This window comes from Mirounga angustirostris, unplaced genomic scaffold (genome assembly GCF_029215605.1).
Source record: "Mirounga angustirostris isolate CCGP_5_RB_7025 unplaced genomic scaffold, mMirAng1.0.hap1 SCAF_10, whole genome shotgun sequence".
NCBI classification, from domain to species: Eukaryota; Metazoa; Chordata; class Mammalia; order Carnivora; family Phocidae; genus Mirounga; species Mirounga angustirostris.
This window is the reverse complement of record NW_026991718.1, coordinates 33,237,390-33,262,876: the sequence shown is the minus strand read 5'-3', so window position 1 is coordinate 33,262,876 and position 25,487 is coordinate 33,237,390.

Below are 25,487 nucleotides of genomic sequence, written 5' to 3'. Positions count from 1 at the left end.
TATGATATCCTGCATCATTCAGTTCTATTCCAGTTCTTTCTTGTATTCCTTTCCATAGTACATGTGCTGTAGAACAAAGAACATCACTTCTCAGATGTCATTGTGGCTCAGTCTCTGGGTATGATTTAGGTTCCACCAGTCAGACGCACACACGGAAGGTGAATTCAGAACTGAATGAACTGGAGAGAGGGGCAGTGGCGTGCAGGGATCCATTTTGCTGGCATCAGAGTCAGCGGTTCTGTCAGCACCTTCTGGGCATCAAGCTTGTGACCCAGGTTGTGTGATGCTGGAACCAGCAGTTAGCACAATGACTTCAAAACTCTGCAGTCCCCTGGCAATAGCCGAGATTGCTATTTCTCTGTTGGGCCAATTCCGGGGTGTTCTGGGAGTCAACCTTGGAGCACAAGAACACTTAATTATTTATTAAGTCAAATTCTTAGATATTTCCCTTTTTCTGGAACTGACTTTTAAATGATGAAATGTTCCAGGGAAAATACCTTGAAAATATGATGTATGTTCTTTTGAAGTTCCCAAGCCATAGAATTCATTATGGAGCACCCAGCTAGCGGCCTTTGCTGTGCTGAGTAACCTGGCTGTTCATCCTCCAGTCCCTTTGGCATGGTTGTTAGAGAATCAATCCCAGATCCATCATTCCCTTCCTATCTTGCTCTTAACCTCTTCATCTTTTGTTCACTGCTTTTTAATGAGTGCAGCAACTACTGTGATATCAATCAAAGCAAGCCACCTCTATTGAGTCTGCAACCTGCATTACAGAGAGATGACAGGCTCTTCTAGGAAATGTTAGTGACTCAGGCATCTTGGCACACATGGCTCGGGCTGAAGACAAATAGGGCCATCTCTCCATATAAGGTTCTTTGTCATGGGGCTTTGGAGTCCGGCCGAGGTGCTAGAAGCTTTGCTTTCCAGTGGACACTGTTCCTAGCTCTTTGCTGCTGGGGAAGGTGAGTTCTCGGAAAGGCCTTGAAGAAAAAGAGGACTGCATTCCATTGTAAGAGTTAATAGTTTATCTAGGCTAAGACACAGTAGAGACCTGGAGTTTGATTATAGAAAACCTTTGCCTAAGCCAAATCTAGAAAATGAAAAGATAATTTAGGTTGGCTCCAAAGCAAAGGAAAAAATAGGGTAAAGGCAGAGAAAGTGATGGGTTGCCTGTCACATGCTTGTCACAGTAAGACCAACCGGAAGGTTATTTAGGAATGGAAGAGTAAAAACCTTTAAAAGGAGCCATGTCTGTTCTCATAGTAAGGGCATGCTGATTTTTGTCTCAGGCACATACAAAGAAAATTCTTCCCAACAGCTTTATGCAGCTGGTACTTCTACTGTCAGAGGCAGTTTGGGGTAATAATTAAGAATATGAACTCTCTGGAAGCAGACTGCCTCCAAATCCCAGTTTTACCCATCAGCATATCTGTGATATAGGGCACAAGATTCATAACTTCACTGTGTCCGTTTCCACAACTGTAAATGGGGATAATAATAAGCACTTCTCTTGTAAGGTTGTCATGGGATTTACAGGGATAGTAAAGTGTAAAGTGGTCAGAATGGGGTGTTATTTACACCACAGAAATGCTGGCTATTAGTATCATTTGGGTCTTGGTTTCCTTGAAACTCAGAGGCTCTTGATGGTAATTATATATAAGAAATGATCCCCTGCTGTCATTGTCTATCAGAGTACCTTAAATTACTGTCTTCCCAATGCTATTTTTAAAATGTATTAAAATATTTATGCCCCCCCCCCACATATACAAATAAAAGTTTAAACTGAAGGTATGATCCATTTATATAGGTTGTGAAATCAAGGTGCTAATCAAGATTTGCCAAATGAATGGAAAAAAAAAGTGTGGGAGAGGACTTGGAATTGAATTTATCTGTTTAATCAGCATTGTTGAGGGATTAGCATGAGTCAGTCGCCACAGTGGCACTGTGGATACTGAGACTAAAAAAAGGCCAAAAACCAGTTTTCTCTCCCTTACTCACTGTACATTTTCAGAGGAAGGTTAATATCCTCTCCATGCAAGGAATATATACCACACAGCACCTACTCGTGCATGCATGAAGTATATGGTTAACTCAAGATGGCAGGATTAACTTAATTATTCAATAATCACTCAACAGTTTGCCTTACTAAGGTGTGTGGGCCTCAGAGAGAATTAAGATTCCATTTTGCACGATAATTTAATAATGGATTAGTTTATCATTTTTCTTTTGTTTACATGGCTGTTCTTCCAAGATCAAAATTGAAATGAATTAACAGACTGTTAAAGACAGACATTTCAGGCATATAAATACATTGAAACTTTTGGAATGTTTGCAAGGAAATATAGTCTCTCTCAGTCTAACCTGGGGTTTCTTAACCTTGGTGCAATTGACATTTTGGGCTGGATAATTCTTTGTGGAGGGAATATCCTGTGCATTGTAGGAGGTTTAGAGCATTTGTGGCTTCTACCCACTAAATGCCCATAGTGCACCCCTCCTACCTCCTGGAGCTGAGAAAATGCTCTCAGTTGACCTATAGTCATCTTAAAGCAATTTTACCCTCAGAGGTGAAAAATCGTAGTAATCCTGCATCTGCTTCTTTCCCTTATAAATCAAGCAAAAAGAACCTTTCCTAGCCCTCTTTTCTTAATTATTAAAATATAAATTTGTAATTTTATACATATGTATAAATATATATATAATTAGAAGGATATATGGGAAAATTGAATGGAGTTGTCATTATTACTGTAATTCAAGCTTCATCAGTTATATACTCATTAGCTCATTCATTTAATGTTTATGTTCTTTTCTACATTAGAAGAAAAATAAAATATATGAAGATGATCTATCTTCTAATATTTGATTTGACTGTTTCTGTGTGTTTTAAAAGACTTGAGTTGATAGTTAATAGTTAATTGGCTTTGAAAGAATATAAGCTGCCTCTTTACCTCTACAATGACTGTTTCAGAGGTTCAGGGAATGGCAAAATCATATTAGAATAACTCACCCTTTCAGTTAAAATATTTTTACATATATCACCTCCCTTGATTTGAAAGCTTAAAGTTTACTATATGTCCAGGTTCCTTGGCTACAAAATAGAATTTTTGGGTGTTGTTTGTTTTATTTTTTTGTATTGTTTTATGTATGTATGTATGTGTGTATGTATGTATGTATTTACAAACATAGTTTTCCTAACCTAAAGCGTTCTTTTCACTGTACTGGATCCCAGCCATTGAATGAAGTATTAGTTATTAAAATTAATGCTAGCGGGGCACCTGGGTGGCTCAGTCGTTAAGCGTCTGCCTTCGGCTCAGGTCATGATCCCAGGGTCCTGGGATCGAGCCCCATGTCGGGCTCCCTACTCAGCCGGAAGCCTGCTTCTCCCTCTCCCACTCCCCCTGCTTTTGTTCCTCTTTCACTGTCTCTCTCTCTGTCAAAAAACAAATAAAATCTTAAAAAAAAAATTATGCTAGCTGTTATAACAACTTGAGAATCTCAGTGTCTATATTTCAAACTAAATGTCATGTGGTTGAGTGACTCTCTTAGGCAGCTCCCATTCAAAAAGTGAATTGTGGGCCTCTCATCATACCTGAATCTTTTGCTTTGAACAGCATGGACAGAGGCAAAAGTAGAAAGTGGAAGATTATGTGGAACATTTTTTTGGTAAGATATATTTATTTATCTTAGAGAGAGTCGGGGGAGGGGCAGAGGGAGAGAATCCCCAAGCAGACTCCTGGCTGAGCTCAGAGCCCAACACAGCTGGATCTCAGGACCCATGAGATCATGACCTGAGCTGAAACCAAGAGTCTGACACTCAGCTGAATGAGCCACCCAGGTGCCCCTTTGCGAAGCATTTTTGAGGCCACCTCTGGAATGAATGCATCACTTCTGTCCAAAATCTGTGTCCCCACCTATATGCAGGAGTTTGGGTCTGTGCGCTTCCTGAGTGCCTAGGAGGAAATTAGTTGGTATAGCACACAAAAAAGAACATTTTCTCCATAAATATAAAGCAAGGTTTGGTGAAAAAAGAAATAGAGGGTTGTTTTGTGGAAGCCATAGACTCCCTCAATAACAGATGTTTACTGGGCACTGCTATGTTCCAAGCACTATGTTTAGGTGCTAGGAATATAGTGACACTTTCAAAAAGAGCCTGGGCCAGCAAAAGAAGCTTTGGACTGGAATAGATCCATGGCTTCCTCTGTGGAGTGGGAGACCCAGCAGGAATTCATCCTGGACAAGGCATAGATTTAAAGTAGAAGTAGAGAATGCAGACATCTAGTAGAGAGAGAGTGGTAAGAGTGTTTGGGAACAGAATGGATTTAGGCATGAGACAAACAGAACCGAAAATCCCCAGCAAGCCTGAATTTTGTATGTGTTCTCAGCACCTGAAATTTCCCTATTGCCTAGATACGTTTTAATGATTTGATAAGGTTCAGGAGATGTGAATCTGAGATAAAGAGTAAATAACGGTAGAAAGGAGTTTCAAAACCTGCTGTTGAAGCAAAGGTGTGAGAGTTCTAAAAGGCCAAGACAGAAAAATAGTGGGTGAGCATTCTGTACCCCAGGATAAATAATTGGACACACCCATGTTAGGCCCTTGCAAATAAGACCATAAATAGGTCCTGAAATCCTTAGCTCAGCACCCACCCTCGGGTTGGGCATACCAAGGGATGAGGCCAAAGAAGTCTTTGGAAAACATTGTTGGAGTGTTATGACATGGGGAAGCTGTTTCTCCTCACCTAAAGCTCAGCAAAAGGAGAACATACACAGACCTTGATAATGCCCCCTGAAGTTTGGCAGAACATAAGGGACTGTAACTTTCGTGTGAAGCTGTGTTAGCTTAGCTGCCTAGTGATACTAGGGACAAAAATAGATGGCACATTAGGCATCAGTGGAAGAAGCAGAGATGCCTCAGGAGGGCCAGATGAGGACTGCACTGGACAAGGAGGCAGCCTCACTGTTTTAACAGGGGGCATTACGTAAGAGAGCTTTAGGCAGAGTTTGGAAGTGAACTATTAGATACAGAAACTCGCAGTGGGGTCCTACATGTAGAGAGACATGATCTACATCAAAGAAGCTTCTCTGGTATTTCTAATGGGAGTTGTCCAAAATAACACAAAGGTACCTCATGAGAGAGACTTGGTTTGTATAGAAATAATGCCTGACACATAGTGAGCATCTACCTGTCTCAGAAATTATGAATGCCTCATATGTATTAACTCAGTTCTCACTGCATGGGGAAATGAAAGCTCAGAGAAGTTAGGTAAATTGCTCAGTTCATGTAGCTAGTTCATAGATCACCATGTCTGAGTCATAACAGTGGAATAAGCCATTTCTTGCCCATTACCTACCTTCTCTCCCACTTCAGCCCAAAGGAGTGAGCCCACCTACGTAGGGGTGGGGTGGGAGAGGAGTCAAAGTGTAGCTGGGGATGTGGAGAAACAGACCTCTTTTTCTGCTGTAGGTTACACTACAAAGCAGAAACAAGCTGTAGAAGGAATATGTTTTAACTTTAAGTGAAATTTGGAGTTTTGTTACTACAAGGTCGTTTTACTCATATGATATGCTCTCTTACTGAAAAGGTTCTAAGGAATTTTCATTTCCTGAGACTGTTCAGAGAAGTCATGAGATCTGCCATCAATTTGATCTTAAGAATAAGGAAGAATTAGCCCCACAGATCTGGGAAGCAGGGGGAAGGAGTGACATTGTTTTCTGCTTGCCCTCTATGGAGTTCCAGTCTTTGAACATAGCACACATCATTTGTTGAGTAGCAACTGTGTATAGAATGCTGGACTCAGAGATGTAAAGAATCTTAGAAGGGACTTTAAGCATATACTATAAAGATAGGTAAATAGAAGAAAGTTAAACAGAAAAGTCAAGAGGTAAAAAGTCAAAACATATTTTCACTTATAGCTATAAAAATAGCTATGATGGTTAGAATGCCTGAGTAGAGTTTTATGGAGGACAGCCAGATTTTCAATAGCACTGAGAAGGAGGTCCCACATAACAGAAAGCAATGGGGAGAAAATCTGTGGGAAGACGGGAATAGATCACTCATGAAGGGAGTTAAGGGATGCAGAATACATTTATCAGGCAGAACAGAGTAGGTCTTCACTGGTAGCAAGTAAAAGGTCAGTGAATAGGACTACTTTGGAGGTTTTGAAGGTCTTACATGTAATCTAACCCCCTGTAGTGTAATGTACAGCCTAGTAAGTCACATTGCAAACTATTTTTACTGGCTTAGGCCAAATAGCCTAGGGGAATCTTTGTTTCCGTAATTGAAAAACTATATAAGAATCAGAGGTTTTCTGGATGAGCTATCATCCGCATCCAATTTTGTTGGAGTACCAACAAAATTTGGTACTCCACTGGAAGTGAAAGATGTACTTGATTATTAAATATCTACTTTATTTAGAGAAACATGTTTGTGACAAGGGTAAACAGGAAGCTTGCAAAGTTTTATTTGCTGAATCTCTGAACAGACTGGTGATAGCTCTGTTATTATGGCAGACTCTTGATTTCGGCTTGGGTCATGATCTCAGGATCAACGGGGAGTCTGCTTGAGGATTCTCCCTCTCCCTCTGCCCCTCCCCTCCCTTTCAAATAAATAAATAAATAAATAAATAAATAAATAAATAAATAAATAAATAAATCTTTTTAAAAAATGTGGTTCTGAATCTAGGAGATGACCAGGAATAAGGAGAGGACAGTGCACTTTGAGAGATTTAATGCCTTTGTCATTAAGATCCCCATAATTATTTGTATAATGTAAACATTCACAAATAAATCAATTGGTTTAATACAGTCTGGACTTTAAACTTAAAATCATCACTTCTATTAAATATAAAAATACCAGAAAGAAAAGAGAGCAGTTATTAAGTTGGCCTTGCAAGAATTATATCTTGTGATTCCTAGAGCTCAAAGGATCTACTGACCTGGTGAATTTTCACCTTCATTCATTTTTTGGACGATTATAATTTGGTACCCACTTTGTGCCAAGCCAGCATTCTCATGACTCTCAGAGTCTCCGTGAGACTTCTGAAGACACATAATATCAGCACTTTATAGCATACAGTCTTAAAATTTAAGTCTATATGTCTTTTACATTTTTAGGATTGGCTGCTTTTCTTTCAAATGCTTGGAGAATTTTTAAATCCTTCCTTCTAGGACTTGACTACCTCTTCCCTTTCCTACCTCTGCCGCTCCCTTTGAACCTTTCAACACCTCTAAAGTATTCTGTAATATGTGTGACATGTCAAATTTGTTTTCTCTGCAAAGGGAATCATTCTCTGCTACAGAATTTGGGACTTTTTTTTAAACCAAGGAAAGCACCAGAATGTTCCCTGAAGAAAAGAAACAACTCTTAATTCTAAAATCATGTAATTCTTTCTTAGCCTGCAGCTCATCTGATGTCAAACCCCCTCCCAAAAAACCAAAAAAAAAAACAAAACCCAAAAAACCTCCAAAATTGGACTTTCAGTAAATGATACTTCTAATTCATCCTTGCCAGAAAACACTGACTTCTTCATTGAAGGAAGACCTGAGTTTTTATCATTGGATTCCCAAACCACATTATTAATTTACCTTTTTTTTTTTACTTGCAGATATTTTTTCCTTTCTATCATTAAGAACGTAGATCTAAGACTAAAAAAGCTTAATAGAATATTTAACATACACCACAGAAGGCTACTGCTCTGTGTTGTCACTTAAGTCAAGCACTATGAGAATTTCTTGTTTGGCTGACAACACGGCAGTGAGCTACATGAGGAGAATGCTGTAGTATTTCCCCTTGGGCACTTTGACTGACAGTCACATGTGATAAGTCACATACCACTTTAGGTGCCAGTGCAAATGAAATTTAAAAAAGCTCCTTTTAGTTGGTGAGAGTAGTTAGAGTCTTCTTGAAAGACTAATTGCATCAAAATGCCTTTAAAAAGTCTTCTTTTCACCTTTGGACAAACTAAAAATGGAGACCTATATTATGATCTGATTATCTAACACGTCTAGTCTCCTTTGGAGTCAGATATCCATTAGATATTCTGGGGAGAGAAAATCACTATTTTGTTTTTAGATGGCAGATGCCAATAAAAATAACAGACCAGTCCCTGCTAGGTCCAAGCGAAAATTTACCTTACAGGGCCAAAGGACCACACCAGCCCCATCTGTGCACATACCCACATCTGCCGACATATACTTACATAAATGACTTGATTGGGAAAGAGAGTCTATGAGGATAGAAATGTTGTGCATGGGTATCTAAAGTAGGAGAGAAAAATAGAGCAGCCCCTACTTCACAGAGGTTGCATTGGGCTAAGTCTGCACCCTTTTCTCCCTAGTCCTGTTTCAAATATATCCTAGTTTTGGCATAATCAAAACAGAAAGAAGATCATCTTGTCTTGGGTGTCCTGTAGGTTTTCTAATTCATGCATCTCAGGAGACGGTACCCTAGGCAAAGTGATAATCCCATGAACTAGACTGAGCAGTGGTTTCAGTTATTTGGGACTGAGGAATGCAGAGAGTTGACATGACTTTTGCAATTTTGGTGAAAACCAGTTAATCTGTTATTTGAGAGAGAAATATCTTCGTACATAAAATGCATTTTATGAAAAAAGTGTGGATTTGAATTTACAGATTTAATTACAGTGTTTATATTTCTGATCTTTTATTTTTTAAAAAGATTTTATTTATTAGAGAGAGAGAGAGAGAGCATGTGCGCATGAGCAGCGGGAGGGGGCAGAGGCAGAGGTCTCCCCGCCTGAGCAGGGAGCCTGATGCGGAGCTCAATCCCAGGACCCTGAGATCATGACCTGAGCTGAAGGCAGACGGTTAACTGACTGAGCCACCCAGGCGCCCTATATTCCGGATCTTTAAAACCTTGTTAAAAACATCCCTCTTAGAGTTGGGTTCCAGGCAAAAGCATTTTACCTTCACTAGACTTGGGAGTTTGAAAACTCAAATTCCACTACATAAAGGCCCCTACACGCTGACATGAACCTCAGTCCATGGCTGGTGGGAGTTGCAGTAGTTATGCCCCTAGAAATTGAGATACCGATGTGCTAGTGAGGAGCTCTGTTTTCTGTGTAATTGCCAAGTCATGCCACTTCCTTACCTCTGGATGTTGACTGAAACCCTAGAGCCAGGCTTCTGCTTTGGTTTACCTTTTGAATGCTTCGGGACTAGAGCATTTTCTTTTCTTTTCTTTTCTTTTTAATTTTTTATTTATTTGCGAGAGAGAGAATGAGAGACAGAGAGCATGAGAGGGAGGAGGGTCAGAGGGAGAAGCAGACTCCCTGCCAAGCAGGGAGCCCGATGCGGGACTTGATCCCGGGACTCCAGGATCATGACCTGAGCCGAAGGCAGTCGCTTAACCAACTGAGCCACCCAGGCGCCCTAGAGCATTTTCTTTAACCCCACTCTCCATGCCTGGTGCCAACTCCTATAGAGGGCTTGACCCTGAAGAGGGAGTACTTCCCCCATTTTCTACCTCTGCTTTGACTTCTTGTGGCCACGATGTCATTGCCAATCAGATCTGACATTGACTGTCCATTGTGGTATCTCACCCTCTGGGTTACTCCTCAACCCACCCCAGAATATGACCAGTGATTCTCATTCCAACCTGAGTCTTCCTTGCTCTCCGAGGGCTACCTTCTAAACTGATGCTTCTCAAACCTTCGAAATATGTACCTGAAACATATGGAGATCTTATTACAATGCTGATTCTGACCAGTAGGCCTAGAATGGGGTCTGACCGTGCTGAGTCTTCTGGTCCAGGGAACACACTTTGCGTAGCAAGGCTTTTTACCCAGAGTTCACCCTCCTCAAACTTCTTTCAGCTGAGTCCCAGATTCCTTCGCCTTTCTGATACCTTTTACCAAAGTTCCTACATACTTTTATTTGGGTTATCATGAACACTTTCTGAATGAAAAGTACCAGGCCATTTGTGGACCCAAAGTGAGGTGACCTCCAAGTCAGCCAAGCAGATTCTTACTGCAAACCAGTTCTTCAGTCTCTTTCTCTCTTCCTGCAGGATGTCACCTCCTCTAACGTATGAAGACAATTCAAGCTCAGTAGCACTGGTGCTCTTATAACATTCTGGCTTTGACTGTCCCTGTGCCACTTTGAGAATGTGCCTCTTAGGTCTGTTGACAGTTACTTAGAAGCATGAATCTGAGTTCATTCAAAAAAGGCAGACACTGTTTCCACTGAAGTGGAGAAAATATGAGGTAGCACATTGTTCTCTTTCTTCTTTGCCATGTTGTACTTTTAGCTTCCTCTAAATTAGCATGTAAAACTGTTGAAGGATCTTCACTAAAGGGTTAAGGTATTTTCAGAAAGGAATGATAAACAGAGAGGAAAAAGGTCAAAGTTCTAGCTAAATTGGAATTTTTCCTTGAATAGTCATAGAAAGGTGCTTAATGATTGTGCCTTCACAGGAGAGTGGACCTTTGTGTTCAGTGTTAACTTTGATCTTTTGATCTGAATTTTACACCTGTGCTTTCCAAGATTCCCTCTGACATCTCTTATCCTAAACAAAAGCAGACCTCACTCCCTGTACCCTTGTCCTTTTCCTGTCCCTTACAATATCCTGAGGCCTTGGGGAGTGACATGGACTTCACCTGGGTAGGCAGCAATTCTTTCCATTTTCTGGTCTTACAAGCCCTTCAGCTTGACTTAGCTCTTAAATATTCCACCAGTGGTAGTTGTGGGCTTGAAAGTTCTTCAGTAGATTGACCTATTGGAAAGCCTATAGCACAGAATACATTTAATTAAAAAAATACTGTTTAAATCCATGTCAAGAAAAAAATATTTCCTCCATTAACAAGGCATGTATTATCGTATACTTGGAATTGATGGATACCTGTTACAGTAATCATTTCGTTTTTTTTTCCCCCTGGGGGTGGGGGTGTCTCTGCCTGAGGTCTGTTGAAAGGACAAAAGAGTTATGTCAGTCTGTAATGAACCAAAAAAGTATTAGCTGTTCACCCATTCTGTATTCTTGCAGAGCCATGGTTTCCTTACTGGTACAGATAAACTCTCCCAGGCTCTAAGAATCTCACAGAATTTCACAAAGGGATTTGAGCCTGCTTTTAATGTGGTACCACAGAAGAGCAGATAAACCTTCATTTGAATCCTTTACTAAACTGGGGCTCACCAGATTTCTAAATCACACACACTACTAGTAACTCCAGAACTGTCATTTCCATTCTGATTTATATCCATGTGGGACAATTCATGTACTAAAGGATATAAATATAATATTATCTGTTGTAAAGTGTTCTATTTTTAGTGGCCTACCCTTTATCTAAACATTTTTTAAGAATTAGTAAGGGCTTTTAAAAAAAATGTTTTTATTGTTATGTTAATCACCATACATTACATTATTAGTTTTTGATGTAGTGTTCCATGATTCATTGTTTGTGCATAAAACCCAGTGCTCCATGCAGAACGTGCCCTCTTTAATACCCATCACTGGGCTAACCCATCCTCCCACCCCTCTCCCCTCTAGAACCCTCAGTTTGTTTTTCAGAGTCCATTGTCTCTCATGGTTCGTCTCCCCCTCCTATTTCCCCCCCTTCATTCTTCCCCTCCTGCTATCTTCTTTTTTTTTCTTTTTCCTTAACATATATTGCATTATTTGTTTCAGAGGTACAGATCTGTGATTCAACAGTCTTGCACAATTCACAGCGCTCACCATAGCAATACCCTCCCCAGTGTCTATCACCCAGCCACCCCATCCCTCCCACCCCCCACTACTCCAGCAACCCTCAGTTTGTTTCCTGAGATTAAGAATTCCTCATATAAGTGAGGTCATATGATACATGTCTTTCTCTGATTGACTTATTTCACTCAGCATAACACCCTCCAGTTCCATCCACGTCGTTGCAAATGGCAAGATCTCATTCCTTTTGTTAGCTGCATAATATTCCATAGTATATATATATACCACATCTTCTTTATCCATTCATCTGTCGGTGGACATCTTGGCTCTTTCCACAGTTTGGCTATTGTGGACATTGCTGCTGTAAACATCAGGGTGTACGTACCCCTTCAGATCCCTACATTTGTATCTTTGGGGTAAATACCCAGTAGTGCATAAAAATTGAGAAGGGCTTTACCCATAGATCAATCATCGTCAACCTAATCATCATTAGAGATGCAACAAGATTTCTCACTCTCTCTCTTTCTCTCTCATCTGTGAGGAATGTGACATTTAGAGGGATTCTGTACATTTTTCAAGGTTGCCTAGGACATGAGTAGCAATCAGGAGCTTGAGAATTTACTTCCGGTTTAGAGCACTATTTAATAAACCAGTCTACACACATTTCTAAAGCCAAATGCGATTTTTGGAGTACTTCATTTTCTCTGTTATTAAAACCTCCATTTCAACAAGCTCTCTGGCTATAGTCTACAGACACTAGCCCCAGAAAGTGTGATTAAAAACTGAAATGTACTTCTGGGAAATGAGAATATGCTCTGAAACTCTATGTTTGGTGCTTTTCCTCTTGCAAAACAGTGAAGGTGCTTTTTACGATTTATTTTTTTTCTCACACCTCTAATACAAAGAAGCTCAGTATTATTATCACTCCAGTTTGGCAGCAACTATTTCAATGACTATCCCAGAGTCATCCAGTAAGCGAGTAATGAAATGGAGACAGGTTGTCAGAGCTGTTAGTTGTGTATTATTGAGGGAACACTGGTCTGGGTCTTGCAACCTTTCTGCACCTTACTTTCTCATCTCAAGATTTCTTACTGTACTAGATTTTTATTTCTTTTTTTTTATTATTATGTTCAATTAGCCAACATACAGTACATCATTAGTTTTTGATGTAGTAGTGTTCAGTGATTCATTAGCTGGTATAACACCCAGTGCTCATCACCCCTTTACCCCCCCAATACCAATCACCCGGTTATCCCATCCCCCCACCCCCCTCCCTTCTGTGACCCTCAGTTTGTTTCCTGGAGTCCAGAGTTTCTCATGGTTTGGCTCCTTCTCTGATTTCTTCCCATTCAGTTTCCCCTCCCTTCCCCTGTGGTCCTCTGCGCTATTCTTTATGTTCCACATATGAGTGAAACCATATGATAATTGTGTTTCTCTGCTTGATTTACTTCACTTAGCATAATCCCCTCCAGTTCCATCCATGTTGATGCAAATGGAAGGTATTTTAAATTGTGTTCTACATTATTTTTAATCTTTAAATACCTTACAGTATTTACTTACAGTATTTACAGTATTTACTACTAAATACAGTAGTATTTCCAGGCACTGTCCTAAGACTTTACACATATTAACTTATTTATCTTTATAACAACTTCTCTTATAGGTAAAGCTATCATCACCTCTGTTTATGGATAAGGAAGTTAAAGTTTACAAAAGTTAATTGACTTGTTTAAAGTCACATAGCTAGTGTTGCTGTTGCCATTGGACCCAGTCTGACTCCAAAATCCATGCTCTTGATCACTGTATTCTTCATTATGACATTGCTTTGCCTCAGTCCTTATAGCTCTTAATTTCTTAATTTGTGGTTCGAGAGGTCTTTCTTTACTTACCAGTGCTTTGAGATTTATTTTGCCAGTTTAATCATGAAATACATCTGGATTAATGATGAAAGGGTTCACTGAATCCCTTGGTTAGCCTTGGAAGTTCCCAGTCAAAAATATTCAGCACCTCTGAGAAAGTTGTCTTTGGGCAGTTCTAAACTAGTAAGTGAAAAGTTACACGTGGTTGAGCCACTCCAGCCAGCTCTCCTTTACCCTTCTAATCCTTCAGTGGCTACTATGCACACTGGCAGCCAGTCGCCATAATTGGAGATTGGGCCTTAGCAAAACGGAATTCTAAAACAGGTTTGAGGGGCGCCTGGGTGGCTCAGTTGGTTAAGCGACTGCCTTCGGCTCAGGTCATGATCCTGGAGTCCCGGGATCGAGTCCCGCATCGGGCTCCCTGCTCGGCAGGCAGTCTGCTTCTCCCTCTGACCCTCCTCCTTCTCATGCTCTCTGTCTCTCATTCTCTCTCTCAGATAAATAAATAAAAAATCTTAAAAAAATAAAAATAAAAAAAATAAAACAGGTTTGACTCAAATGGGAAGTGACTTGAATCTTGATCTTGAACTCCCATAACTTTCTTCTTTTGCAAGGAAACTCATTGTGAAAAAAACTCATTTTTTCCCCAAGTTTCTGAGAAACCAAACTGTATAAAAGCCTTTTATTTTTAACAGCTGAAATATTATCAACCTAACTGAACCAAGAAATACAGAGAAATTTTAAAGAAAATTCTCATGTGAGATTTTTGGACTATCCAAGAGGAAGTTTGGTTCCTAGGTGTTTAATAAATCAGCCCTGAGCATTGGGATATGAGATCTCTTTTTACTAAGAGTACTTTTTGCGGGGAGTCCTGTTTGATTTAAGGCTTTATTATGGGAAATGGGGGAGCCCATTCCCCCATTGTCTTAACATCTGTATTTGTTTCTTAGCATTTGGTGGGCAACTGAAAGGCCCTGAGTATCTCCTCTTTCCTGTGAGGACAGTGGTATTATGATTGTGGCGTGTGACCCAAGAAAAGCATGAGCTGTTTGACAGCAAAACTCCCAGATGTTTCTGACAGCAGTACAGCTGTGTCCCATTTCCTGACAACATCATATATAAAACCCAATCTTAAAAAAATGATTACTTAGGAATTGTCTATTTGCACGTTAGAAGCATTCCTTATTTCATAAGAGGTTCAACAGGGAGTTACTTTAGACGGCTAGTTCTCTTAATGTGCTTAAAATAAAATTTGATTTATAAACAACTTCACAGAAGCACAACTACAGTAAGAGAAATATAACTGTAACTTTAGAGAAGAATATGATTCTTTTAAAGAAGAATTTTTTTTTAAAGATTTTATTTATTTATTCATGAGAGAGAGAGAGAGAGAGAGAGAGAGAGGCAGAGGGAGTAGACTTCCCTCACAGCGGGGAGCCCGATGCGGGACTCGATCCCAGGACTCCGGGACCATGACCTGAGCCGAAGGCAGACGCTTAACCATCTGAGCCACCCAGGCGCCCAAGAAGAATATGATTCTTTATATAGAACATGTCTATAGGAGATAGGTGTGGTTTTGTTTCCATTAAACCCTGATTTGATATTCAAATTAACTGATAGTATGAAATTATCTTACATTATTATCACAATTCACAGTTTACATTGCTTTCGCTTGTTTTCCCACTGTGACTAGGCCCTTATAGTAGCCCCATGAGGACAGTGATGGAAGAACCAATAGCCCATTTTACAGAGAGTTGAGCTTGCTAAGGTTCTGAAAGATTGGGGCATGTCTTTTATGAAATAGCTTGAACAGTATTTTTCAAAATTGTGAATCTGTTTAAATGGTATCTGTTTAGGCTCCACTCCTTTAAGCTTTGATTCAGTTGGGTGAGTCCTGGGAATCTATGTTTCCAAAGCTTTACTGGTAAATTGAAGAATGTCTAGGTTTGAAAATAACAAGGAGGATTTGAAAGAATTTGATTCAAACTCAGGTCTTTGACACCAAGTCTTCTATACTTTTTCTTTTTTTATATACCCCACTGCTTCCCTGAGCCTGAATTCTCTCTCTGACAGTTGCTAGGTAAATTCCTAGGCACTCTTGTAAGTTTGAGTAGAGAACCATAGGAAAGCCCTTTTTGAAAGAGTGACAATGCCAAGGCCTGTAAGTTCAAATCCTACTTCTCCCAGTGTCTTGCACAACCTTTTAGTTCAGTTAAATAAATATTTAATAGGCACACACTATATGCTGGTCTCTGAGCTTGGTGATGGGGGTTGCTCTAAAAGCGTTTACTTATAGGGGAGAGTGTGACTCTTAGCTTTTTTTTTTTTTTTTAAGTTAAAAAATGAGCCCAAGGAGTGATGTCAGCAAGATGGTAGAAGAGGAAGCTCCAGATCTTTGTTCCCACAGTGGAGACATTGACTCAAAATAATAACAGACCAGTTTCCTTTGTGAGAAATCCAGAAAACAGTTAAGAGGCTCTTGCACACTAGGCAAGTGCAAAACCAGCTACACTCTATACTGTAGTCCCTCCCACTAGCTCAGTGTAGCACAATCAGGAAAAAGCATCCAGCCCCTTGGTCTCCCTGGGGAGGGAAAGAGAAACCTGGATCATATTTTCCAACATTCAGATTTTTCCACAGGGCTGGGGGATTGGTTTCATTTTTGCCTGAATCTAAGTGCCAGCAGAACAGTGTCAGGTTGGGGACCACTGAGAACAAAGGTGATGGTTTGGAGCACTCACCTGCTCTGGTTTCCCCGAAGCTACCTGAGAATGAGTAGGAGAAAACCCCCAACTACTGGTTTCTCCTTGGGGAAGAGTGTGTATCCAATGACTTCTCAGAAATTTGTTCAAGGGACTGGTTCCTGTCTCTCTTGACTCAAGAGTGTTAATACCTTGCATTGTCTAGAAGTCTGCTGCTGAAAGTAGAAGAGAGCTGGGTGTATTGAGGCAATTCCAGAAACCTGTAGTACTGCAGTCCGACACCAGAGAGAGCAAGAGATTATGAGCCACTGCAAACGAAAGCCAAAAAACAAAAACTCAAAGACCAGCAAATCCCTCTAATTTGGAATTTATAAGCACAAGTCCAGTGAAGATGCAGCTCCAGAAAAGATTTGAAAGGCCCCCAGAATCTCTAGCTGGGCTAATTGGTGAAGGTTTCCCTTGTATGAAGCTAGTCTTTTTTTTTTTTTTTTAAAGATTTTATTTATTTATTTGACAGAGAGAGAGAGCTAGAGAGGGAACACAAGCAGGGGGAGTGGGAGAGGGAGAAGCAGGCTCCCCGCCGAGCGGGGAGCCCGATGCGGGGCTCGATCCCAGGACCCTGGGATCATGACCTGAGCCAAAGGCAGATGCCTAACGACTGAGCCACCCAGGTGCCCCTAAGCTAGTCTTTAAAGATTAGGAGAGGTGTCTGTTTTTTCCAAATGCAGGGATCCCAACAAAAAGTTTTAAGGATACAAAGAAACAGGAAGACATGGTCCAATCAAAGGAACCAAAAAAATTTCCAGGTACTGATCGTTAAAGAAGGGATTATATTAATTAATTGACAAATAATTTAAATTAACATAAAGATGATCAGTAAGCTCAGAAAAATGACGCATGAACAAAACGAATATTTCAACAAAAAGGTAAAACATAGAACAAACAGAAGTTTTGGAGCTGAAGAAAACAATAAGTTGAATATTCTCTAGAGGAAAAATGAGGAAGCAGAAGCAGAAAGTAGAAGGGTGGTTGCCAGGAGCTCAGAGAGAGAGAAAGCAGAAATGGACGTTTGCTCTTCCATAGGTGGTAGAGAGTTTCAGTCATGGAAGATGAAAGTATGTTAGTGGCCTTCCATGAAACAGTGTGCATCTAGTTAACAGTACTGCATTGTACACTAAAATTTTGTTAAGAAGATAGATTTCACATTACGTGTGTGGGTTTGTTTTCTTTTTTTAAGCCATATACCCACACACAAAAGTTTAAAAGTGACTGATTATGTCTTTATTTTCCTCCCAGGAGCTTAAATCATTTGTCAGTCAGTGTGAGCTGATGAATGCTGCTAGAGATCCTGAGTAAGAGAATATCCCTCATTGGAAGAAGTATGTTTGATTTGCAAATCCAATCAATGAAGAAGAATCACTTTCGGGGTGCCTGGGTAGCTCAGTTGTTAAGCATCTGCCTTCAGCTCAGGTCATGATCCCAGGGTCCTGGGGTCAAGCCCTACATCGGGCTCCCTGCTCTGCGGGAAGCCTGCTTCTCCCTCCCCCACTCTCCCTGCTTGTGTTCCCTCTCTCGCTGTGTCTCTCTCTGTCAAATAAATAAATAAAATCTTAAAAAAAAAAAAAAAAGAAGAATCACTTTTATGTTTAACTAATGCCTTTAGCCACTTGTCTTGAAGATTTTCATTTCAGTAACTTCCTTTGAAGATAAGCAAAAACTTCCCATGACAGATAAATTGACCTCTAATGGTTCATCTAGATAATGAGATAGAAATAATTAATAATATTAGGTCTAGAATTATTTTTGGAAAGTAAACTTTGGGAATCGGAAGGGAACCAGTTATGCTGGGCCCTTCAGTGTTGTCCTTAGCCGGTGTTGAGAGCACTGATGAGCCCAGCCTGAATCCTGACATTCTTCTGTCACCTTTACTCCACAGGAAGGGCCATCTGATTGTCTTCTATAGACTCAACTCAGTTCCCAGCACTACTCACCCAAGGCAGGAGATGGAAAACCAGCTCCCATTCAGGCTTGCTTTAGCAACTTGTCTTGCTGTTACTGGCCTCCACGTGGTGATGGTTAGGTTAAGTGTCAATTTAACTGGGCTAAGGGATGCCAACATAGTTGGTGAAACATTTCTGAGAGTGTCTACGAGGACGTTTCCAGAGAAGAGAGCATTAGAATTAGCAGACTGAGTGAAGATCGCCCACACCAATGCAGGTGGACGTCATCCAATTTTTTGAGGCTTGAATAGAACAAAAAAGATGGAGGAAGAGTAAATTTGCTTTCTGCTTACAAGACATTGGCACTCCTGGTTCTTGGGCATTCAGACTCAGGCCAGGACCTACACCATTGACCAGCTCTTGGACCTTTGGGCATGGACTGAATTATACCACTGGCTTTCCTGGGTCTACAGTTTGCAGATGGAAGATTGCGGGACTTCTTGGCCTTCATAATTGCATGAACCAATTTTTATATCTCATTTATAAATTTCCTCAGATAAGTAAATGAATATATATCTATATAACTCCTATTGATTCTGTTTCTTGGAGAATCCTGATATACGCTTATAACAACAGAGCTGCCATTCTCCTCTGGTCACCATATTCCCTGTTTTGGCTCAGTTCTAATCTCTGAGTAGTTACCTATAAGCTTTGGATCCTAATAGGATTAGGGGTTAGCTTTCTTCAGCCCTGTCTTAGCGATAGACCCCATTCAGCAGGTAAGACCTCATATGACCATGTTACTCACTTCCTGGTGCCCACAGTGTGCCTGCCCTTTTTGGATCATAGGCTTTCCTTAGATTTCTATCTGTGTACCCTTCTCATGTGTTAGGAGACGTCTACTTGGTTTTGGATCTTCTTCTCCCCTATGCCTTTTGCTTTTAGCACTTAACTATTTGTACAGAGATCATATCCTCTAATCTTTCTAATGGTACGCTAGGTCACCAGACTGAATTTTGATGCCAGAACTTGTGGTTGGTTCAAATTGTACCCTTTCCACTCCCTACATACACACCAACTTTTTCTGCTTGACCGGAACTTCGGAAGTGATGACAAAGGGAGTACATTCGTATTTTCAACTAGGTATTTAAAATGTCTGTGGGTGGGATGCCTGGTGGCTCAGTCGGTTAAGTGGCTGCCTTTGGCTCAGGTCATGATCCCAGGGCGCTGGAATCAAGTCCTGCATCGGTCTCCTTGCTCAGCAGGGAGCCTGCTTCTCCCTCTGCCTGCCACTCTCCCCTGCTTGTACTCCCGCTTGCGTTCTCTCATGTGCGCTCTCTCAGTATAGCAAATAAATAAATAAAATCTTAAAAAAAAATAAAAATAAAGTGTCTGTGTTTGCCTTTCAGTTTCTGCTATATGTTGGTGGTCTGTCTTTATGGTAGTAGTATGCTGCACCAGATTCAAAATAAAATCCAAAATCTTTGCCACAGCATCTGTGTGGTTCGGCTTCTGGTTGTCTTTCTGATCTCATGTCTGCCACTCTTCTTGCTCACTATTCTACTTCCTCACTGGCCTTTTTTCTATTCCTTGAACAGGGCAGGCATGTCTCTCCCAAAAGGTCTTTCCTCTTGCTGTTCCCTCAGCCTCGGAGGATTCCCCCCAGGTATTTGCATGTTTGCTTCCTGTAATTCAGGTCTCTAAAAGCAACACCTTTTTGAATAAGTCTTCCCTTACTTTCTTATCCAAAATGGCATCTCTTCTCAACCTCTATCATCTTAGCTGGCTTTATTTTTCCTCATAGGATTAATTTCAATGTGCTGTTATATTTTGTATGTTTATATGAATTTACTTTTATTTTCCATTTCCTCCATTACGGTATAAGATATCTGAAGACAAATAGTCTGCCTATTTTGTTTAACCTTGTGACTTAGCACACAGTGCCTGATACCCTGTTAAATGAATGAATCAATGAATGTTGAATGAACAAGTGAATTTTAAAAATGAGTCGATGAGACTGTGGATATGCTTGACTTGCTTAGCAACATGAGTTGGAGCAGATTTGTTTCTGAGCCATGATTCGTGATTTCTGTTTTTTTCACCCCAAAGCAAATTCTCTCTTGAATCCATTCATCTGATCCCCAAAACTCATAACTCTCCTTCACGTTCTATTTTTTACTTTTTCCTGCATCGGGCATTGTAACAGCAGCTTCATAGGAAGCATATGACCCTTATCTTCTGATATCAGGGCTTGAGGAGAGGTGAATAGATGCCAATTCTAGTGACTAGCCTTTGAGTAACAGTAGAGTTCACATTCTTTAGTACATTGCCTTTAATCATGTTGATAAGCTAAGTGCTGCTCCTCTTAATCAGAGTAGGTGACAAGATTATACTGGCATGAGGAGCAATTATAGTGATTTAGAAGATTAGAACTCATTGTAAAGATTTAGCGTAATTTCCTTATGGCACAAATGAACAGGTTAAAATCTATCTCTCTATAGTACTTTAACTTTCAAATTTTTGAGAAAAGATTTTTTTGCAAATGGGTGTAGACATCATATAAGAAAGTTTTTCATTTCAGGAACATTTGCTAGTACTATTAGTTTCTGTAAAGGAGGGCAACAAAGGCAATCAAAGCCATGTCGGGCATTTACAGTAGATTCTCCAGGATATTCAAACCTTCTGCAGATTCTTATGATTGCAATTAGGAATCAATTAGGATTGTCATTAGAAAGTGAATAAGAGAAACTGTGTGGCTAGAATCTTTGTTATTGATAGAGGAAAAATATTTATGTTGCTTTTGTCCTCTCTTTCTCATGAAAATTGATATTTTCTCAGTCTTCTGGACCTATTTTAGTAACAGCAGCATCACCACCACCACCACCAAGATCACCATCACTTCTTTGACTCAGTCCTCCTCTAGACGCAGACCTCATTTTTGATCCCCCTTCCTCGCATCCTTCATTCTCTTGACCTCACTTCCATCAGCCTTTTATAACTCAAAACTCCCCTGACACAGTCCTTATCAACATCTACAACAACTCTCACACTCCTAGATCCAATTGCTGGTTCTCCCTCAGCCCTCACGTTATTTGACTAAGAGCTGCTTTTCACATAGTAGTTTATTCCCTCCTTCTTGAAACCTTTTCTTTTTTTGCCTTCTAGGCCATTCATTCTCTCCTGGTTTTCCTCTTAACTTCACCCTAACTGCCTCTTCTCAGACTCCCTTGCTGGTTCCTTCTCATCAACCAAAGTTTCAGTCCTTGAACTTCTTTTCAGCCCAATGACACTCTATTCGTTGGTGATTGTCAAGAGTTTAGCTAAGCTACTCCATGATGTTGCTGCCTTGGCATCCATTTTGTTTGGTCAAGTGGCCTGTGGAGACCTCAGACTCACACTGGTTCCTCATGCAAAGACAAGCCCTAGAGAATAGCCCACAGAATCACAAATAAATTTATGTTTCTGATGTGACTACCCCAATAGCCCTGGTGATCAGCAGTCTCCCCTGCTTCCCAGGGCCTTCTCCTTGTGTGCTTCTGAAGTAAGACCCATGTGGAGCTTACCAGAATCCTGCTCTTTTGGTTTGAATTGACCAATCTGGCCGCAGGCTGGGAACCTCAAAGCACTCAGACCATGGGCCCTAATTAAGGCATGTGCCCCAATCCTGTCCTTTTCTCTCAGTCTTCATTTTGCCTTGACCTTCCCATGTGTCTCCTTGAGACATTCTGTGTACTTCCTCCAGTACCTGTGAGTAATAAACTTCTCTGTTTCAGTTTCTCTTGTGGTTTGTTGTTGACTGAGACTCACCATCCAGCGCCCTTCGCTCCACTTAAATGTTAGTTTAACAGTCATAACAGTAATGGTGTCTCATCTCTGGGCTTTAAATAGCCTTTGCAGTTGACTCCCAAATTTATTTCTATATGTTGGAAAGTCTCCTGAACTCAAAGCCTGTGTATCTAATCAACTTCCTGACCCTGCACTTGGATACAGAAGGCATTCCAAACTTAGTAGGTCCAATACCTGTTTCCTACCCACATACCCACCTGGAAAAACTAGCTTCTTCTGGGATCTTCTGAGTCTCAGTGAAAGAATTTAATTTTTCCAGTTGCTTAGACCAAAAGCCTTCAAATTATTCAATTCCACCCTTACACTCTTTCTCTCGTGTCTACTCCGTCACCAAATCCTGATTGTTCTACTAAAAAAAAAAATCATAATCTTACATTTCTTACTATCTCTTGCACTGTCACTTTAGTTTAGCCCACTGTCATTTGGCCTGAATTATTTCATTGGCATTACTAATACATCTATGCCTGAAGATGAAGTTAGTTTGAAATTTTCTCCCATTGTATTATTCTTGTCAGGTTTTAGTCTCCAGCTTATGCTAATTTTGTAAGTAATTTGGGGAGCTTTATCTTTTGCTGTGATCTGGCACAAGTTATGAAAGGTAGAGAAATTATCTATCCCTTGAAGCTTGATAAAAACTTGCCTATGGAACTATCTAGCCAGCACCATTTTTGTATACTTTTTGTCAGTTCTTTCATTTCTTCTGTTACTAGCCTATTCTGGTTACTTCTTTAATTAATTTTATTTGTATTTCTAAATGTATCATTTATTTTAATCTAGATTTTTTTCAATTTAACGGAATGAAATTATAAACTATATTTTAAAGTATTTATTGATTTTAACATAGAGATACCAAGGAGAGAAAAAATGAAATTTAAAAATAGTCTCTAATATTTCAAGCCAGATTTAAAAAAAAAAGAAGGGCCAAGCAACAGATGTATAGTAGAAAATGACTACATACAAGTTTCAAAATGAAATGTTAAAGTTGCCTTTGATCCCAACCCACAAGTCCCTTTCCCAAATGTAGTCACTTTTAACTATTTCTAATGAGGAGGTTTCTTTTTAGATTTAAATGAATGCCAACACAAACATCAGTCATTTTTAAATTTCACTCTATTCACCTTGGCCAGTATATTTTGGATATTTGCATCTGTTTGTATTCATGTTAATTTATGAAATTGGACTATAGTTTCCCTTTGTGCATCACTTTCCAGTCTCATTAGCTTTACTGGATTGGTCATATGATTTTGTTACTATCTGTTTTGTCCTATGGTCAAAAAAACTTGATATACAATTATCTGTACAATTATCCAGACTTGAGATGCTCCTTATGGAAATGTTTTTAATTACGATTGAATTTTTTATGATTGTAGAACTATTCAGACTTTTTATTTATATTAAGTTGGTTCTGCTTTGATACATGTTTTATTTTTAGGGACTTTTGAATTTCATCTAAGATTTCTTCAAATTTATTGGCATTAAATTAATTATATCTCTTAATAACTTTAAATCTATCTGGGATCTGTAATGTCTCTTTTACATTCTTAATCATATTCATTTTGTGTCTCTATTCTCTATTCTCATTTTCTTGATTGTCTTCTCCAGTTTATTAGTCATATTTGAAGAACTAAGAGGCACCTGGGTGGCTCAGTCAGTTGAGCATCTGCCTTTGGCTCAGGTCATGATCCCAGGGTCCTGGGATCGAGCCCTACATCGGGCTTCCTGCTCAGTGGGGGGCCTTCTTCTCCCCCCAGCTTGTGCCCTCTCTTGCTCACACTCTCAAATAAATAAATAAAATCTTAAAAAAAAAAAAGAACTTAGTTTTATTCATTTTCTCTTTGGTCTGTTTATTTTCTAGTCCATTAATTTCAACTCCCCTTTTTTTTTAAAAATCTGTCTTCTACTTTATTTGGTTTATTTATTTATTTTTAAAAAGATTTTATTTATTTATTTATTTGAGAGAGAGAATGAGAGAGAGAGAGCATGAGAGGGGGGAGGGTCAGAGAGAGAAACAGACTCCCTGCTGAGCAGGGAGCCCGATGTGGGACTGGATCCCGGGACTCCAGGATCATGACCTGAGCCAAAGGCAGTCGCTTAACCAACTGAGCCACCCAGGCACCTCTATTTGGTTTATTTTTAAAAATTTCTTAAGTTGGATGTTTTATTAATTTTTAATCTCATTTTCTAATATAATAATTGAGGATAATATTTTCTTTATAAACACTATTTTCATATCATCTTTTCAAACTTTTGTGCTTTCACTATCATTCAATTCCAAATATTTTAAGTTTTTGTTGAGGTTTACTTTTCCCAATATGTTACTTATATTGTGTGTTTATTATGTATCCTGTTGTATGAAAACTTTTAAAAGATCTTTTAAATACTGACCCCTATGTTATTATATTGTGGTCAAAGAACATGGTCATATGATATTGATTCTTCAAATTTTGTTGAGACTTGCTCTATGCTTTACTATATGGTCAATTTTAAAAATGTCTATTTCATATACTCTTGAGAAGAACATAAATTCTGTTAGGAGCAGACACATATATTAGCCTTAGAAATAAAATGTATAAAAAAATTATTTATTATTTTTTATTTGAGTATAGTTTGCACACAATGTTGTATCAGTTTCAGGTGTACAACTTAGTAATTTGACCTGTCTGTACATTATGCTGTGTTCACAAGTATCACTACCATCTGTCCCATTACATCGCTATTACAATATTGTTGATTGTATTCCTTATGTTGTGCTTTTTATTCCTGTGACTTACTCATTTCATAACTGGAGGCCTGTATTTCCTTCTCCCCTTCACTTATTTTGCCCAACCCCCCCAACCTCCCTCTCCTCTGGCAACCATCAGTTTATCTGTATTTATAATTCTGGTTTTGCTTTTTATTTATTCCTTTTTTTAGAGTCCATTTATGAGTGGAATCATGCCTTATTTCACTTAGCATAATACCCTGTAAGACCATCCATATTGTCTCGAACAGCACTATCTCATTTTAATGGCTATGTATTATTTCAGTCTGTGTGTGTGTGTGTATGTGTGTGTATCAAATTTTCCTTACTCATCTGTCTATTGATGGACTCTTGGTTTGTGTCTGTGTCTTGGCTATTGTAGATAATGTTGCGATTAGCATAGGGGTGCACATAACTTTTTGAATTAGTGTTTTTGTTTTTTCCTGGGTAAATACCTGATAGTGGAATTATTGGATCATATGATTTTTCTATTTTTAATTTTTTGAGGAACCTCCATACTCTTTCCCACAGTGGCCGTACCAATTTACATTTTGACTAATAGTGCATGAGGGTTCCTTTTTCTCCACATCTTCACCAACACTTGTTTCTTGTTTTCTTGATTTTAGCCATTCTTGTTTTCTTGATTTTAGCTTGATTTTAGCCAGGTGTGAAGTGATACCTCATTGTGGTTTTGATTTGCATTTCCTTGATGATTAGCAATGTTGAGCATCTTTTCATGTATCT